General features: G+C 39.0%; 1 pseudogene across 1 annotated transcript; it reads left to right on the top strand.

Moving 5' to 3' along the window:
• Positions 1 to 3,239: 3,239 nt before the first annotated feature.
• On the top strand, positions 3,240 to 8,138 carry LOC111345461 (uncharacterized; annotated as a pseudogene). The gene is made up of 4 exons (XR_002696283.2): positions 3,240 to 3,672; positions 5,091 to 5,162; positions 5,814 to 5,903; positions 6,044 to 8,138. The product of XR_002696283.2 is annotated as an uncharacterized LOC111345461 (transcript).
• The last annotated feature ends 7,278 nt before the right edge of the window (positions 8,139 to 15,416 follow it).

The raw sequence follows: 15,416 nt of genomic DNA, 5'->3' as shown, positions 1-15,416 counted from the left end.
AGTCTTGTTTATGTTTGATGCCTTTAGATTATTAGATAACATGCTGGTAACAAATTAAATAAATTATTACAAAACTGAAGAGCACCACACAGTCATTGACATATGAACTTTTATACATACTTACCATGCCAGGTGTCAAAGGAATTCTTGATGCCTCTTTGCTCAAACCAATTTTTCAATGATCTGACACAGTCATGGCCCACCTTTGTTAAGTTGTATGCTAAAAGCAAGGGTATGTTTGATATATTATGGTTTTTAGTAAGACAGGAATCCCACATCAAAACAGCCAAAATGGAGAAAGAGAGCTATCAATTTATTAAAAATGCTGCAGGGGGGGGGGGGGGGGGCAAAAATCCCAAAGACGACTGATAAGATGATAGAAGTGGAAAAAGGCTTTCAGAAAAGTGAGGCATGAGTTATCAAATTCATGGGGCTTTGCGTTCAGTTGGAATTTCTTACCTCAGAAATAGCTGTCACTGTAGAATGGAGTTATGTCTGGTATCTGTTATCATACACTGAAAGAGTAATTAGAATTAAAAAATGAATGGAAGGAAACTGAGCATTGAAGGTAACTTGAATGAAGGTACAAAATGACCTAGCACTGCATAAGGTGTTATTTCAAATTTTGCCCACTGCAAATAACTTCAACAACACTGAACACACACAATAACCAAGTAGCTGGTTGCATGTCACCTTACATTCCCACTTGCAATATAGCCTTGCATAGCTTTAACTTCTGCCCTTGCATCAGCCATTGTCTTTTTTGTTGCACAATTCCTGAACTACTGAGTTTCAGTAAGTCCAGTACATGTGAATGCAGGAACCATTCTGCAAATATATATGTTTTAGTATCACTCACCTGAGCATACAGATTTATTACTTGAAACAAAACATGGGAGAACAGAATGGAAAGCCATAATTTACATAATCGAAGAGGATATACTTGTACATGTAAACTCATCATATATATATATATGTGACAAACTTTCCTGGGATATTTTTCTTAGATAATGCTTACTTGCAAAGTAGGTCATGTACATATTATACTCACCTAACAATGGCGTAGTACTTTGCAGGGTGTCGAAAACTCCAGAACTGAGCCAAGTAACTGAGTCATTACGCACACAGGGAACTTCAATCTTACAAACGTGCCCTTGACTTGAAAAACTAGCTGAAGCCTATTTGTAATCTTCGCCACAAAATTCACACAATGGATTCTCGGTCCTTCGAGCACATCAGTCTTGGTGATGGATGAAGACCTACTTTCCACAGCTAATGAACAAATCATTTCAAAATACGAGAGAAGTCTCTCCATTAAATCAGCATTTTGCATGGTAGAAGTCTGTCTACCTATACCAAGAGCCGATTTAGCGTTGCTTATCCTTTGTTTGATAGCCTCCAAACGACTTTGCTGATCCTTTTTTAACTTCAATTGTCAGACTGAAGTGTGGGTTTCGTTCCGCTGGATCTCGCCGTGCATTTGCACGTTTGTTGATTTTCGTACGTTTCTTTTTATCTGGAGGGGGAAAGCTGTCCATTTTCCGAGTCGAATCATAGAATAACCTCAACAAAAGGTCTCACGCTAAGAGAAATTCTCTCAGACAACTCCGAAGCGAAATGACGATTCTTTCGTTCGCGTCACTGCTCGATTGGGCCTCGAATGTATCGCATATTGGCGCATAAATTCACTGGAACACTGCTTGTACTCCAAACAAAACTACTCAAAGAAAAATAACTCTATTGATATTTTGCGACCGTTTCTGGGTACGTTTTATTGCTTTTGACGAGTATAACAAATACTAAGTGTTCGTTGCGGTTCTTCTCATCGTCCGCCATCTTTGTTTTTTTGGGTGAATTCAAAATTAGGGTGAGGAGCTAATGCCTTTTTATAGCGCGCCTTCGTGTTTAAGCCCTGGTCAAACGGCGCATGATAGTCGATGATAGTTGATAATAGTCGATGATAGTTGAAGCGCGCGCTTCCGTTTGACCACCAACTATCATGCACAATCATCGACTATCACCAACTATCATTCTTTTTGAGCTTGTTCAAATTCTTCATGATAGTCGATGATAGTTTTTCTCGTTTGACCACGCGTATGATAGTTCATGATAGTTTTTCTCGTTTGACCACGCGTATGATAGTTCATGATAATTTTTTGTCAGCTGTTTTCACCCGAAAATCGGCGGGATCGTTTAAAATAGTCGCCAAAAGCTCCTCGCGAGGCTAAGCTTCAGCCTCGGAAATTTGTTTTTATACCCAAGATAATAATAATGAGAAAGAAAATATTGAAAACCAACATTTCCTTGTAAGCGGCAGTATCCTCCAATCGCAACTCTTCCACCAATTTCAACATCCTCCTTTCGTTTCTCCTTCAAATCCATTCCCTTGTCCGTCCTCTCTTCCACCAACTCTCTCCAGATTCATCTTCCATACATTCCTCCAACGAATCGATTACTAGTAAGCAAGCTGCCGCCCTCTTTCGTCGTGATAAATTCATACTTCAACAAGTTTGTTTGTCTCACGAGAAGCCATGTTAGTGTTCACATTTTATGCGGAAAGAGTCTGGAACTAGCTGCTCGCGTGACTTTGCTCGCGCGACTGCCAGTGAAGCTAAAACAGTGGATAGCGTTGAAGGCGCGCTCTGATTGGCTAGTCAAACTCCGAGTATCCTTTGCTATTTACCTCCGAGCAACTGGGGGGAAAAAATGGCGTCCCAATTTGCATCCGTGACAAGCGAAGAAATCACTCAAATTAACGACGACGCAGTCCCTGAAAACACAAAGAAAGCGACTAAATTTGGTCTAGCCGTGTTTAAAGGTAATGGTTTAAGTTTTTAACCCGGAGTTTATCGACAAAAACCAATGAGAAAGGTTTTGTTTACAAATGCAAATTAATCTTGCGTAACCTCACTTGTTCACTTGAAAATCAAAGTTGAATGATATCTTTTACAGAATGGTTTCCAATACAGAAAGAGTTTACAACACCATCTGAAGAAATGTCGCCACCAGAGCAAAACAAATGTCTTCAGAAGTTTTATCTGTCAGCGACAAAACGAGACGGCAGTTTTTACAACAAAAAATCACTTACCGCGATCCGAGCCGCGTTGGATCGTCACTTGAGAAGTCCTCCGTTTTCCAAGCCATTTTCTATTATTGGAGACAGTCAGTTTAACGACGCAAACATATCTCTGAGCAATTTTCTCAAAACCCTCAGCAAGAGCGGTCAAATAGCTCCAACAATGCACAAGCAACCTCTGACAAAGGAAATCGTTGCCAAACTTTACGAAGAAGGTGAGCTTGTTGACACGGACTCACTCCAACCACACAAACTGCAACAAACAGCCTGGTTTTTCATCAGTCTGTTCCTTGGAAAACGAGGTCGTGAAAACCAGCAGCTTTTAAAGAGGCACATGCTCGTCTTGAGAGAAACACCAAGTGGTGAAAAATATTTGGAAATGAGCAGAGAGCGTGGAGCAGTGTTGGCGACCAAAACCCACCAAGGTGGCCTCGACGACAAAGAAGACGAGTCAAACGGCAAAATATTCCAAAGACCTAGCTCAAAACGCTGCCCGGTGAAACTCATCGAGAAGTGCAGAATCCCGAGTGCAGCAGTTTATTCCAGAAACCGCGAAGTCCGTGCAAATCGTTTAACCCAGCAAGATATGCTGTGTGGTACTGCTCGACTCCACTTGGCCATAACACACTCGATAACACAGGAAAAAATTTAACATTCCAAGTTGGAATAACATTGGTAAATATGTGGGATGATAATCCAACGTTGGCATATTATTGGTTATTTTTAAGGCTACCAGTATTATACCAATGATATACCAAAAAATGTAAATTTAGATATGTCAACATAGGTACTTTATTGGATAATAATAAATTATTATTGGTAAACCTAACAACACCCACACCAATAATGGAAGATTATTGGAATTCCTGAACACCTTTACCAATAAGATACCAATGGTATACCAATTTCAATCAACATCTAACTGTAACATCTGCCAATATTAGTATTTCATTGGATAATGATTGGGAGTTCTATCAAGATACATACCAATAATGGAAGATTATTGGAATTCCCGAACACATTTACCAATAAGATAACAATGGTATACCAACTTAGGTGAACATTTCACTATAACGTCTGCCAATATTGGCATTTCATTGGATAATGATTGGGAGTTCAAGCAAGATACATACTAATAATGGAAGGTTATTGGAATTCCTAAACACATATATATACCATGAGCTAGGTACCAATGGTATACCATTATTGAATTCAATGTTAGACTCATGTACAGATAGAAATTAAATATAGCTATAATTCTATTGAAAGCATTCAAGCATGCATACACTGTATCAATCTGGCCAATGATTATTGTAGAACCTTGTGAAGAATGGAATGGAGTTTCTTTACACTGTTAATGCGGTGTTTATTTGGCAAGTAGTGATGAAAAGCTAAATTTGGTACCATCTGTATCATCCACATTCGCATCAGAATACCTGACCCGTTTTCGCGTACGACGCCATGCAACCATTGGGTAAACCGCTCGATCTTCGCACTTCTCACAAGGGCAATGAACATGTGCTTGACCTTTCGGCGACGTAAAGGTCCTCGCTATTGGGTTTTTCGAACATTTACAAATACTGCGCTTTTCCGTACTCGTGTTTCTCTGAAACCTGAAACACTCTTCAATGTCGAGAAAGATCTGGGGACAAAACTCGTGCCAGTTCTTCTCTATGCGCAGGCGAAATGCGCAATAGTTTCGCGCCTTCGTTGTTCATCCAACTTCGTATAGGCAGGAAGAATGGCTTCCGAAGCACTTGCTTCTAGCTCTTCTTGCAGCGAATTGGAAGCCGGTAATGATGGCCTGGACATGTGAAGACGAAATGTGATATATGTGAGTTTTGTTAGAAGCCAGAATGAGTAATACGTCACATTACTCTGCTGCTGAATAACCTGCATTGCGCACCATCGATCCTGCATAGTTCTTGGTAATTTGCACAAGCTAACTTTTCAATTCAAGTCCGTTTTGCTCTCACAAATGTAACGTGGTAGTTTCTACGTGTTATTAACTCAGGCTGGACTGTGGAGGACGTGAAGAACTGGCTCACTTTCCAGGGATTTAAAGAGGAAGCAGCCCTTTTTTCAAGTAAGCTAAAACTAGCTGCGGTATTTAAGCTTACTAAGCTGAAGCTTAAGTCTTAATAAGCGTACATGTACCAGTAACTTCGCAATTTCCTGGAACTACATATTCCTAAGAATAAATAAGTAAATAAATAAATAGGTAAGTCTTTTTGTCATAGCCTGTGAGCTCGCAGGCTAATAAGTCAAAATTTAATTTGTGACCATATGTTGCTAATTTTGCTTTCCCTAAGTTGTACTTATGGAGACAATTTTTTGAACAGATATTCTGCCAGTGTTTATCTCCATTTTCTCTGGATTGCTTGGGAAGCTAACTTGGTTTACAATGTTTTTCAAATAATGTTTTTAACTACCCATACAAATTGTAAGAATCACAAGCATTTTACTGCCAACATTTGAGGGTAGCCTGGAGTCACATTTTACCTTTTGCAGGGTACTAAAGCATTTGAGAGTAATGCATGGATGCTTTCTAAATGCTGCATGTAACATTCTACAGCCACATAGCTAGAATTTCTTCACAAACAAATTTCCTTTTGTCCTTTCAATTCATAACTTTTCCACAAAATGGTTAATTAACAAAAACTGCTCCAAGGTTTGCTAAGGTTTCTACACGTTCATTATTGTTGTTGATTTCAAATAATTGCTTTTCTCCACTGAAAACAGGCTGAACACACACCTGCAAAGAGGGCCAAAAAGCCCTGCTCTGGATCTAGGGCTGATGAGTCTACACGTAATACAGCAGAGTAAGGTACATGTAATCCCTTACGAATGATATTTTGTGAAAATTGTCTCTTGAATAAATATGCATTAATAAAGTTTAAAAACGTATGGTTATTAAATGTATTGCATGGTCCAGTAACATGCCTTTGTTTTTTCTTCCTTTTATAGATGAACTAGATTTTGGCCCCGCAGACAAAGTAAGCGGCTGCAAAGCAAGTTCAAGCCTGGAAGATATCACCACAAAAAGTGCTGCTATTGTAGTTCTAATTTTTCTTGAAGTTAATTCAATGCAAGATGTTACAGTTGAAAAGCATCTTTATCCTCTAGCCAAGAAATTAACCGTCAAATATCGTTCATTGGGAAAAGATCAATTATCTGTAAAGATAGCAAAAGCACTTATCAGTCAAGGCTACATTGAGGTCAGAAGTCCTGTGAAATGTGTTGAGGTTAACTTCTTGAATCTTAACAGAGATATTGTGTGCAAAAAGAAGGATCAACTTAAGAGTAATTATCCAGACCTAGAGGAGTATGATGATAATGGAGACACAGATTCAATAACCACTGCTTTCTTTTTCAATCTATTCTGGTGGTTTTGAAGTCTTTTATACTTCTTAATGTAGAGACCATAAATGCCTTGTTCCAGTTAAATTGACAAATGACTTGTTGTCAAAATCCAATGTTGTGTTAAACGCAAGGTAGATAGCCCAGTTATCTTGCTGAAGGGGAAGTAATATTGTATATGGTTTAAATCAGTCGGTAAGAGAAATCCTCCTTAAAGGGCTTAAAATTCGAAGCTTATAGACTTGGAAGATGTGTTTTTTGAAGCACATTTTGTTTAAATGTTTGCATTTTACTTACAATGCATGTTATTAGTTACCAACATATTTCCAAAATGTTGGAATTGTTTATTTTAATGTATAAGTGCCACACTGCTATACATACGCATGTAACTCATTTTAATCAAAGATTTTAAAACAATGGTTTCCACAAATATCAAGGATATTTCTCTATGTTGGAAACTAAACTTTGCTTCCCATCTTACTAACTAGTAATTTTCCTTTGTTGGTACATAATAAAAAATTACTTTTACCAATGTTGGCATATTATTTTGTTTCTGTTCCAAAGTTGGATTCCTCTATACCAATATTGGCATATAATTTTTGTTTTACCAACATTGCATTGCTCCACACCAATATTGGTTTATTATTTTCTGTTTACCAATGTTGGATTCCTCCATCACACCATTGGAAAATTATTTACCTTTTACCAACATTGGTTTCATCTATACCAATATTGGCATATTTTTTTACCAATGTTGGTTTCCTCTTTACCAATACTGGTATATTATCTTGTTTAACCAATGTTGGATCCCTCTTTACCAATATTGGCATCTTATTTTTGTTTTGCCAATGTTGGGATATATAACACTTTACCAACATTGGTATGTCATCTACTTATTCCAAAGATAAACCAAAAATATACCAATAAAAAAACACACTATTTCCCAACATAAGAATCTTCAATTTTTTCCTTTGTAATATGTTGCGCTTTATGACAACAAGAGCTGGTATAATCCCACACCTGACAAACCACTCAATCAGAGCCACCATCGTAACGGTTCTATCTGCTGCCAACATCGAAAGTCGATACATTAATGCAATAACTGGGCATCAAAGCAAAACCAGCATAAAGAGTTACTGTGACACTCCAACATTCGAGCAGTTCAAAACAATGTCAAACAAGCTCGGCGAGTTCTTCGATCCGGCCGGAAACGAAAATAACGCTGTTGCAGTCACTCATTCAACTGTTGTTCCTCCTCCTGCTCCTTCAAGCCAACTGCCATCAGTGATTCCATGTACTTCTGGTGGTGGAAATCAGCTTGTTTTCGACTCCATTCAAGACGGCTCAAAGAATCTTGCACGTGGCTTCATTCCAGGAGGCACCTTCCATAACTGCAGTTTTAATTTCAATGTGAGCTTTGGAGATAGCAGCAGAAAATAAAACTTGTACCGATTCAGTTAAGGAACAGATCTTGCCGAACATGCCAGAAACCACGATTTTCACTTTGCTTGAGCAATGCGTAGCTCTCACGATGAAAATTTCTCGCTCTTTTGATCACCTGATGTATCATGTGACTTTTTGCGCCGCTTGTTGTTTCAGTCCTTTCCGCGCGTGAAAATGTTGGAATCGTTGCTGGAATGTATGAATTAAAATTAATTTTTGGTGGTGTATATTATCTCACTGTTTTAGTATATACTAAAACAACAATCACGAACTTTTTTTGGCCGTTTGACCATGCGAATGATGGTTGGTGATAGTTGATGATAGCTTGAAGAGAATCAACTATCATCGACTATCATGCACCGTTTGACCAAGGCTTTAAAGAGATTATGTATACTTATTTGGTTATACATCGTATCCTTTTGATTAAATTATTCATGGAATTTTCAATTAAAGATGAGAGAAGGTGAGACCATTGCAGATAAATTCTGAAACACCAATTGTAACTCGACATATCGGAAGTTTCTTTTGTATTGATGAAACAGTAGCATTTTAGCATCGTAACTAGGTGTTATTTCTGCGTCCTAAAAAAGTTCTTTGAATTAATTCATAACATTTTTAAATTAACACTAATACATACAGCATTAGCTTCCATGGTAGTAGAAACCAAAATAAACATCCGATGCCATTCGATCAGTATTTTTCGATCCATCTTTCGATATCTTATAATATTTTTCGATCCATTTCTCAGGATCGCGGAGCTTTCAGGATTATAAAATAACTTCCCCCGCCCCGATGAGAAGACACACGGGGCTTGCACTGCAAGTATCCCGGAGGGCTCCATACAATTCCTTATAGTTTAATTATAAGGAATTGTGTGGAGCTTTTTCAGCATTAGTCGAGGCGCGGCGGATGTTGTCGCGTATGATCCTTACGAGGTATTTTTCCCGACGCTCTTCTGACAGAAGAATGTCACATAATGAAAACAAACCAGAAACGATTGAGAAGCAACTCCGACTTGCACACGTCAGCAAGTTCATTAAAACGAGGATTGAATTTCCTGCACATCAACAGGCCTTTGTTTTATACCGATCTCGAGCTCATTTGTGTTTCGAAAATAGATCAGTTAGCTACATAATTATGAAGGAATTTGGGATAGATTTTGAAGATGAAAAAAACTGAACGAAAAGAGCGAGTTATTGACAGACACTATAAGGAATACCCTTATCGCTGAAATGAGTTCCCTCAGGAAGGTTTTTTCATAATTTCATGCGATTGCCTATGTTTTTGTATCAAGGCCAGTACTTGCTTATTGAAAGCAAACTTCTTTTTTAACCCTATGTACGACAAATGTTGATCTGATGGCGCCCTCTTTGTTCGCAATTTGGATGCCAGCGTGGAGAGGAATGCCAAGACCGTTTTTTCCTGACAAAATGGTGCCATTTCTCATTTCTATAGGCCTGTTGTTTTCTTTTCCTTTGCCCAAATGCAAGGACTCCTCTTTAGTTTTGATTTATGTTTTTTATCCATGAGAAAGACTTCTTTTAGCAGAGAACTTCCATGTGTGAATTTTGTCAAGTGCGCACTGTAACAAAATATGCAAATAACATGAAATTGCCGCGAATATTCCCCTGGGGGTTCGCCCATTTACGAGATTATGAAACCTTCCTGAATTATTAACTTTTATTTCAAAATACGTTTCCTTAATAAGTCGGACGCTTTTTCAGATTTTTAGATTTTTCTTTTTGTAAACGTTAGGTAAAATGTTTAACTTCAATCTAGTCCAATAAAAGAAAAAACTACTTTTTCGGCCTCTGAAGGTGGGAATTAACCTTAATGCGGGATTCCCTCGTCAAGTACTGAATGATTCTACAATGGTTTCATTTAAAGTTTAGTTATTAAAATGTCCGCGATTTTGTTACGGAGTACTATGTAAGTCTTTATTAAAATGAAGAACCACTTCTTCCCCATGATTCTGTCACGAGGAAAAGTTTATGACCCAGTTTACGTGAATAAGAACCTATAAACAACGGCATAATTCTAAATCATTTTTTTTTTATCAATTTATCACCCTAAATTTGTGAACTACATCCAATTTTGAGGGGACAAAACGGCTTTGTAATGACTGTTAGAAGGGAGAAAATATCTTTCGTAGTTAGGTGTAATTCCATGGAATATTCAGTTTCTCGGCAGTCGCTGCCAAAAAAGTGTAATGTTGCCTCAAAATCGGAGTAATTTTGTTCGTTTATCGATTAGGCGGGTAAACAAAATTAGGCATAACTGTGCTGGTCAAAAGTTTAATATTTCCTACCAAAATGTTTCATGGTAATATCTTTGTGTAAATTGTTTCATTCCGCCTTGTTATTGAAAGAAGGACATTTTCTGTCGTATAAATTACTCACTTAAGTAAATACAATGCAAGAGGAGTAGCGGTAAAGAAATAGTCATGGTGCAATCGAATCGAAAAAAGCTTTTGAAAAGAAATAAACCTTTGGAAAAGTGCATTCATTACACAATAATGTGCTACCATGCTACTTGAGGAAATGTTTCCTCACAACAATTTCATCGTCGTAAAGAGAACGGTTGCATGTCTGTAATCATTAAGGGCAGCACTCACTAGAAAAAACTGGGTTACAGTCACTCATGAGCAACACTGGGTTACATTGCACCCATGGGTGTGTCACCTTAAGTGCAGGCTAGGTTACTTACCTATAACTAGATAAAACACCGGGTTACGCTGCACCCATGGATGTGCCACCTAAGGTGCAGCCTATGTTACTTATCTTTAACTAAATAAAACACTAGGTTACACTGCACTCATGGGTATGCCACCTAAGGTGCAGCCTATGTTAGTTATCTTTAACTAAATAAAACACTGGGTTACATTGCATCCATGGATGTGCCACCTAAGGTGCAGCCTAGGTTAGTTAACTTTAACTAAATAAAACACTGGGTTCCACTGCACCCATGGATGCGCCACCTAAGGTGCAGCCTATTTTAGTTATCTTTAACTAAATAAAACACTGGGTCACACAGCACCCATGGGTGTGCCACCTAAAGTGCAGCCTATGTTAGTTACCTTTAACTAGATAAAACACTGGGTCACACTGCACCCATGGGTGTGCCACCTAAAGTGCAGCCTCTGTTAGCTATCTTTAACTAAATAAAACACTTGATAACACGGCACCCAGGGGTGTGCCACCTAAAGTGCAGCCTATGTTAGTTATCTTAAACTAAATAAAACACTAAATTACACTGCCCTCATGGGTGTGCCACCTAAAGTGCAGCCTATGCTAGTTACCTTAAACTAAAAAAAACTCTGGGATATCCTGAATCCATAGGTGTGTCACCTAAAGTGCAGCCTATGTTAGCTATAGAATGAATATATAAAAGTTCATATGTTTTGAACTGCGGTTATAGATACGTATGATGCACGATCCTCGCAGTAGAGAGCGCTATTTATGCAATAGCGAAAATCAGACCTGAAAAAAATCAGGCCTGTACGGGATTCGAACCACTGACCTCTGCGATACTAGTGCAACGCTCTACCAATTGAGCTAAGAAGCCAACTGGGAGCAGGCCGTTAAGTTGATTCGTAATAAACCCGTGATGATAAATCAGATAGAATGAATATATGAAAGTTCATATATTTAAAAAAAAAAAAAACAAATATATGAACTTTCATATATTCATTCTATCTGATTTATCATCACGAGTTTATTAAGAATCAACTTAACGGCCTGCTCCCAGTTGGCTTGTTAGCTCAATTGGTAGAGCGCTGCACTAGTATCGCAGAGGTCAGTGGTTCGAATCCCGTACAGGCCTGATTTTTTTTCAGGTCTGATTTTCGCTATTGCATAAATAGCGCTCTCTACTGCGAGGATCGTGCATCATACGTATCTATAACCGCAGTTCAAAATATTTGAACTTTCGTATATTCATTCTATCTGATTTGTCATTACGGGTTTATTACGAATCAACTTAACGACCTGCTCCCAGTTGGCTTCTTAGCTCAATTTGTAGAGCGCTGCACTAGTATCGCAGAGGTCAGTGGTTCGAATCCCGTACAGGCCTGATTTTTTTCAGGTCTGATTTTCACTATTGCATAAATAGCGTTCTCTACTACGAGGATCGTGCATCATACGTATGTTAGCTATCTTAAACTAAATAAAACACTCGGTTACAATGCACCCATGGGTGTGCCACCTAAAGTGCAGCCTATGTTAGTTACATCTACCTTATTAAAACACTGGGTTACACTGCACCCATGGGTGTGCCACCTAAAGAGCAGCATATGTCAGCTATCTTAAAGTAAATAAAACACTAAGTTACACTGCACTCATGGGTGTGCCACCTAAAGTGCCGCCTATGTTAGTTATCTTTGACTAAATTAAACACTTGGTTACACTGCACCCATGGGTATGCCACCTAAAGAGCAGCTTATGTCAGCTATCTTAAACTAAATAAAACACTAAGTTACACTGCACTCATGGGTGTGCCACCTAAATTGCAGCCTATGTTAGTTATCCTAAACTAAACAAAACGCTGGGTTACCCTAAATCCATGGCTGTGTCACCTAAAGTGTAGCCTATGTTAGTTATCTTAAAATAAATAAAACACTCGGTTACAGTGCACCCATGGGTGTGCCACCTAAAGTGCAGCTTATGTTAGTTATCTTTAACTTGATAAAACACTTGGTTACAGTGCACCGATGGGTGTGCCACCTAAAGTGCAGCCTATGTCAGTTATCTTAAACTAAATAAAACGCTAAGTTACACTGCACTCATGGGTGTGCCACCTAAATTGCAGCCTATGTTAGTTATCTTAAACTAAAAAAAAAAGTTGGGTTACCCTGAATCCATGGGTGAGTCACCTAAAGTGTAGCCTATGTTAGCTATCTTAAACTAAATGAAACACTCGGTTACAATGTAGCCATGGGTGTGCCATCTAAAGTGCAGCCTATTTTATTTACATCTACCTAATTAAAACACTGGGTTACGCTGCACCAATGAGTGTGCCACCTAAGGTTAGCTCAATTGGTTAGAGCGCTGGGCTGTTGTGCGGGAGGTCGAGGTCGATGGTTCGAGCCCCGGCCGGACCAACACTCAAGGTCTTAAAATAACTGAGGAGAATGCGCTACCTTTCTTTAATAAGAAATGGATAGATATTCTAGTCTTCTCGGATAAGGACGAATAAACCGTAGGTCCCGTCTCCTGCACCTATTAATTAGATCATTTGGTTAGGCAGGGGACGTTAAAGAACCCACTCACGAGATTACTGTGACGTGGTCTGGCCTGTTTACTGGGAATTGGGGGGAGGGGGCATCTTCGAATAAGTTTCCTTCGATTGTTTGTAAACTGCTGATGCAGTCTGGCCAAAGTCCCCCGAACAGTGTTGTGATGCGCATTTGAACATATCGACATGTTAATTTGCGCAATATAAATATTAAATTATTAATTATTATTATTATTAAGGTGCAGCCTATGTTAGTACATCTACCTAAATAAAACACTGGATTACACTGCACTTATGGGTGTGTCACCTAACGTACAGCCTGTGTTAGTTATCTTTAACTAAATAAAACGCTGGGTTACACTGCACTCATGGGTGTGCCACCTAAAGCGCAGTCTATGTTAGTTACCTTTAACAAAAAAAAAACACTGGGTTACACTGCACGCATGGGTGTACCACCACCTAAAGTGCAGCCTCTGTTAGTTACCTTTAACTAAATAAAACACTGGATTACACTGCACCCATGGATGTGCCACCTAAAGTGCAGCCTATGCTAGTACATCTACCTAAATAAAACACTGGATTACACTGCACTTATGGGTGTGCCACCTAAAGTACAGCCTGTGTTAGTTATCTTTAATTAAATAAAACGCTGGGTTACACTGCACTCATGGGTGTGCCACCTAAAGCGCAGTCTATGTTAGTTACCTTTAACAAAATAAAACACTGGGTTACACTGCACGCATGGGTGTGCCACCTAAAGTGCAGCCTCTGTTAGTTACCTTTAACTAGATAAAACACTGGGTTACACTGCACCCATTGGTGTGCCACCTAAAGTACGGCCTATGTTAGTTATCTTTAACTAAATAAAACATTGGGTTATACTGCACCCCTGAGTAGGATCTATAACTACAGAAAATACTGTGTTACTCGACATTTTTAGTTTTACCTGCTGAAAAAGAGCTTACCGTTTGCTCAAATTGCTCTGGAAAACAAAGACATGGGGTAATTTTGAAGATGCAGTTGAGTAAAAAACCGGCTTGACTAATAAAAAATGGCTGCTTACCTTTTCCTTAGCTACATCCCTTGCTGTTCGATTCCCCCCGGTAAAACTTGTTTGTCGTTTTGATTTTGCTATCTCTTTTTAACATATTTTTACTATTGGCTGGTTTAAATTTATTCAAAATGCTTCCCCTCATCAAAGCTTCCCGAGGTGTTGCGATAAACGTATTTCTAGTATAATAATAACCATGGGCTCACATATATTATACCCAAAAGGGTGCACCTCGAGAGAATTATCATTATATTCTAGGTAGGAAAACTTGAAACTTATTAGCACTACTCATAACTTCAGTTAAAGGACCGCCATCCGTTTAAATAAATAAACCTCGCTCTTGTTGAACGGGAAAAAATCCTAACTTTTAAAAACCAAATTTATTAGCACTTTTGAAAAACATTCATACTCCCCTTTTTACAGCCACCTATTCGACAATTTCATTGACGATGGCCTTTGCTTCTGGATCGCCAAATGCGCACATGTTCGGAAGCACCATCGCCAAACTTTCCCTGTTTTTTTCGCACGCGTAATGCACGTCCTTGATAACGTGACTGCGTCGCTGCTTCATCAACAGCACCTTTTCTGGAGTATCCAAATCTTCCTTTTCGCTGATCTTCTTTAGATTTGGGGAAACATTCTTGTTTTCAGCTCTTTACAGGTTTCCACTGTTTGGGAGTGTCATGGCCACAGATGACGACGCCTTGTTCGTTGGTGTCGCTGGCATTTCCAAGCGTCGTGAAGCACGTGTCGTTCTTTGTTTGCTTCTTTGTGTTTTCTTCGTCAACAGACATGTTACTGAGATCTATTGTGTTCAGCAAATCTCTCAGCTGCGAAATGAAGTCAGAGCTTTCCGAGGAAGAACGGCGAAACGCAATCGAGGAACAGAAAATTTTCATTGTATTTGAAGACTTCTTGTTAGAGGAGGGGCGGCATCTTGCAGCCGAATGTAGGCATTGTACTATCGATTCTTTGAAAATCGCCTGGAAAACTGACGACAACAGGGGACCGCTTAAAATATTGTGTTGGCGTTGATCCACAAACTTTCGAACTAAGAATATACCAACTCAATTGTGGACTTAATTCAGGGATGATGACTCGAGTGAAGGGTGAGAAACCTTCCTCGGTGCCATCTCTACTGCTACTGAATCACGCGTTTGTAATACGAATGTGCGAAGAAAAGATTGGCGGCCAAAAACCGTGACATTCGAATATTGAAATAGTCACATTATCCAGGTGCTAACTCGAGAGTGT

Source organism: Stylophora pistillata, chromosome 11 (genome assembly GCF_964205215.1).
Source record: "Stylophora pistillata chromosome 11, jaStyPist1.2, whole genome shotgun sequence".
In the NCBI taxonomy this organism is placed as follows: Eukaryota; Metazoa; Cnidaria; class Anthozoa; order Scleractinia; family Pocilloporidae; genus Stylophora; species Stylophora pistillata.
The sequence above is the reverse complement of the archived record's forward strand: the minus strand, read 5'-3'. Positions and strand labels throughout refer to the sequence as shown.